This window comes from Amphiura filiformis, chromosome 2 (assembly GCF_039555335.1).
Source record: "Amphiura filiformis chromosome 2, Afil_fr2py, whole genome shotgun sequence".
Taxonomy (NCBI): Eukaryota; Metazoa; Echinodermata; class Ophiuroidea; order Amphilepidida; family Amphiuridae; genus Amphiura; species Amphiura filiformis.
In genome coordinates, this window is record NC_092629.1 from 35,064,702 (window position 1) to 35,069,937 (window position 5,236).

A 5,236-nucleotide genomic window follows, 5' to 3' on the forward strand; every position below is an offset into this window, starting at 1 on the left:
TTTACAAATTCTCATCAATTTACAAATTTTCATTAATTTACAAATTTTCATCAATTTAAAATTTTTCATCAATTTACAAATTTTCATCAATTTACAAATTTACAAAAACCAAAACAAAACATTGCGATGCAGATATTTCACGACTTATGCAAATTTCATCATGTCGTATCAGTGGCTTCATTATTTGTTTTAGTCTCCTACATAGCCAGTTTGCGTCGGTCTGACACTCGTCGATCCTAACATACAGCCACATACAGTCTGGCTCGAGACTATTTGTTTGAGACCTCCTCCAAACGATGCTCAGTATCTATTGAAACGTAAAACGGCCATTTCATCTTTACAAAAATGTGTTATTTTTATGTATAAAAGGTTAACACAGATTTTGGAGACTAGTGTTTTAGATTATATACTCGCCTCCGTCCAACTACCTCCGAGCTCCGTGGCCTATAGCGGTAAAGACCTGGATTCCTAAACAACGAAGTAACGGCTCGCTGGTTCGAGTCCCACTGACGGCGCGGACCCTAAAACACACCCAAAAAGTAGGGTTTTTTTTTGGGGGGGGATGTATATATTCAATATGAAAGGTCAAAATGTTTTTTTATAGATTATCGGCTTTTCATCCCAGCTGCATACACTTTAAGTACATATCATCATTAGATTTATAAAGTTTACTTCAAGGACTGTTATATATCAAAAAATTTAAAAATAACACATTTTGATAATTTGTTATAAAATTTGTCTTATATCGCAATTTCAAATAATCAAAATTATTTGATGTCAGAAGGACATTCTTCGTTTTCAGAATGCAATTCGAAATGTCTGATGTGCTCTCATTTCCCACAAAATATACTGCCCAAACATATTCATATTCATATTCATATTCATATTTTATTTCCATAAAAATCAAAGACATTACATAAAAATATATATAAACACGGTACATATGGAGGAAAAGGCTGGAAGACCAAAAAGGTCTGAAAGTTAGCCTTTCCCTGAAATCAAATGAAATTAACAAAATAAATCAACATCACATAACATAACCAAAAGACAAGTGTGGGGGGTGCTCACGGAAAAGATTAATTATATTTAGAGATCAGTTTTGTTTTGAATTGATTACGGAAATGTTTGACAGAATTTGATGCTTTCAGATTTTTATCTAAAGAATTCCAAAGAATGGGACCTCTTGTACGTATAGCATGATCAGAAAAGACTTTCTTATTTTTGGTTAGATTTAGGTCATTTACATATATCGTGTCTTGTAGTTATGTATGTCAGAACGTTTGGTAAAATAATAGTCAAATGAGCAGGGCAGCTCATTTATAGAGTGCCTGTACATGAATGTCCCTAATTCTAGTGTGTACATATCTTCAGTTTTTAATATGTTATAATTAGCAAACAATGGCGGTGTGTGGTCTCTATAGTGAACGTTTGCCACCGTTCTAATAGCCCATTTTTGAATTTTTACAATTTTATTTAAGTAAGTTTTACATGTATTTCCCCATAAAAGTACTCCATAATTCAAATAAGGCAATATTAACGTACAATAAAGTGTAAATAAAATACGACTTGGAACAAAATGTTTCAATTTATTCATGACACCAACATTTCTTGAAATTGTTCTAGATACGCAATCTATGTGACATTTCCAGGTAAGACATTCGTCTATTAGTACACCAAGGAATTTAGTTTGATGCACTCTTTCTAAAGCCGTGTGATCTAGTGTGATTTGTAGGTCTTGATTCATCGATGTCATTTTGGGTGTGCCAAGTATCATGTAATTTGTTTTGGTAGCATTAATTGACAATTTATTAGCTTTAAACCAATTGCTTACTTCCTTTAACTCTTCATTAACAAGGTTTGTCTGGCGTTCTATGTTTTTATGGGAGTATAAAATGGTGGTATCGTCTGCAAAAAGGACGAATTCGAGTACTTTAGATGCATTAGTTATATCATTAACATAGAGTATAAATAGAAGTGGCCCCAGGATTGATCCTTGCGGAACACCACATATAATATCGTGTGATTCTGATTCATAAGCTAGAATTATAATAAACATATTGTTTTCTGTTACTTAGATAATTTCTGAACCATTCTAACACAATACCACGAAAGCCATAGTGTTCTAATTTATGTAAGAGTATGTTATGATCGATTGTATCAAAGGCTTTTGATAAGTCCAGAAATATTCCAATAGTCGTTTCGTTTCTTTCAACTGCTGCAGTAACTTTGTCTACCATTTGCTCTATAGCCATAAAGGTGGAATGTTTTGACCGAAAGCCAAATTGTTTGGGGTTAAGGATTCGCTTATTGTCAATGTAATCCGTACATCTGTTAAAAACCAGCCTTTCAAGAATTTTTGAAAAACACGGTAGGAGAGAAACTGGACGATAGTTTGAGAATGCATCATCATCATCTTTTTTGTATAATGGTATGACTTTTGCTATTTTTAATTTATCAGGAACAATCCCAGTAGATATAGACAAATTAAATATCATATTAAGAGGTTTGGCAATTTCATTACACACTTTTTTAATGATTAGATTGCCAATATTGTCATGGCCTCCACCTTTGTTTATGTCGAATTTATCAATTATTTTTACAATATCGGATTCAACAATAGGCTTCATATACATATTACTGGTCTTGCTCTCACTGAGATAAGCGAAATATTGCTTTCCTGTGTTTTGGATCTTTAGATCGACCGTCGATGCTGCTTCGATACTCGTAATTAATGAACTATCAACAAATTTCCGGTAATCATAATTATTGATACATTTGTATCGATCAATATCATTACATGTAATGATTCATATGTAATTACAGTCAATGCTTGTAATTAATGAACTATAGACTAATTACCGCGGTAATTGGAATTATCGGTACATTTGTATTGGTCAATACCATTACATGCAATGATTCATATGTAATCATAATTAACAACAGTCAATTAATTGATTTTTATAAATAATACGGATCGACATCGATGGTCATCGAAAGATCGAACTAATTTGATTCTTTTGCCTAACACCTGGATTCACTCCTGGATTTAGCCTGGATATTTGACTCATAGCTGAATTAGCTATTAGCGATTGGCTTTTAGCCAATGGTTGTTTTTTACCCAAGTATAAGTTCAGCCTATTTTGTTAGAGCAGGCCAGCTACTCTCAGCAGCCGGCGGGCAATTTATAAAGGCAAGTGGTTTGATGCAAGTCGAATTTCTATTGGTTCATTTACAGCCTATACAAAATAATTCATTACCTGGTGTGGACGATGTGCGGTATAAATCTCGCTTTACACACTAGAGGTGCCGTGTTCAAAACCCGGTCTATCCATTTTTAAACCCATAATTGGGTTTTTGAGGCAAAAATTTATACATTACACTGGGAAATATATTTTGTGCACTTTTTCTCTCAACTTACTGCACTGATGGGTGCATATACAGTGGCGTAACTAGGTTTGGTAGCGCCTGGGGCAGGAAACAAAATTTGCGCCCCTACACCCCCCCCCCCAATATCTTAGACGCGGGCAATTTTGGACAAATAAGGCCTACCACTAATTAATTTTGGTTACTAGAAGTTGAATATTGGTCTTAAAATGTTCTTTCAATTGATTTTGTGCGGAAATGCGCGCGAAGCACGCGAAAATTTTGACTTTCATCGCTTGTAGGGGCGCAGAATCGATGCTGACTTGGTCAATTTGGCGCCCCCTAAGGGTAGCGCCCGGGGCACGTTGCCCCCCTCTGCCCCCCGGCAGTTACGCCACTGTGCATATAAGAGTCCAAAGCGTTAAGCTCACCTCGTGGGAAAACAATATTGCGTTCAACGCGCGTACGAGCAGTGAATAGATATGCTCAACATCTTGCTGATATGCATCTTCACAATGCTTTCCATAGTTCATAGAGTATTCCCTAAACAATGTAGCCATGAAGTCAAAATAAATAAAAAATGTCTAAACTGTAATTTGTAATACTAGTTCACCCGTTGCTGTGAGAGTTACTGATAGCGATGCTATTTGACCCCTGATGAGAAGACCCCTTTGTGACTTTTTGACATGTTCCCGTCATTCTTTTTACTACTTTTAACCCCAATTGGGCATACTGACCCCATTTGACCTTCGCCCTCGAGTGACCTCGGTTTGATTTTGTTCATGCTCCCGTGATATTAAAATGTAGTCCCTGGATGACCTTTGACCTCGGTTGACCTTGATTTATGTTTTACGTATTCCCCTCATATCGAAGATTCCGGCCCACCAAATTTTAGCCTGATCGGACAAAAACTGAAATTTGAACCCTCCGTGATGACCTTTGACCTCGGTTGACCGTGATTTTATTTCGCGCATATATTCCCCTCGTATCAAGGATTCTACCCACCATGTTTGAGCCCGATCGGACAAAGTTTGAAATTTGAACCCTCCGTAATGACCTTTGACCTCGGTTGACCTCGATTTTATTTCTGGCATATATTCCTCTCGTATCAAGGATTCCACCCACAAAGTTTGAGCCCGATCGGGCAAAATTTGAAATTTGATCCCTCTGTAATGACCTTTGACCTCGGCTGACCGCGGTTTTTTTTGGAGGGCATACATTCCCCTCGTATCAAGGATTCTACCCACCAAGTTTGGGCCTGATCGGACAAAGTTTGAAATTTTGACTTTGACCTCCGATGACCTTCAATACCGCCCGGTCAACATGCTTTTCCCGACACCTATCTATATCCGAAATATCGGATCGATGCGTCGCAGCGCGGCGAAACGCATAGCCGGACACACAGACACATACACACAGACTTCGCTCATTATTTTAGTAGTACTAGTGCACCTGCGGCTGTGAGAGCCCAGATGCTGTGAGAGCACTGGCATGATAGCGATACTGTTTGACCCCAGATGACCTTTGAACTCGGATGACCTTGGTGCAATTTTTTTCATGCTCCCCTCAGTCATACGAAGGATTCCACCTATAAGTTTAAGCCCAATAGGGCAAAGTTGAAATTTAGTCCCTACATGACCTTTGACCTCGGTTTACCTCAATTTTGTTTTGCGCATATATTCCCCTCGTATCAAGGATCGCACCCACCAAGTTTGAACCCGATAGGACAAAGTTTGAAATCCATGACCTTTGACCTCGGATGACCTCCATATAATGTTTTTCATGCTCCCCTCATACGAAGGATTCCACCCACCAAGTTTGAGCCCGATCGGACAAAGTTTGAAATTTGACCCCTCCGTAATGACCTTTGACC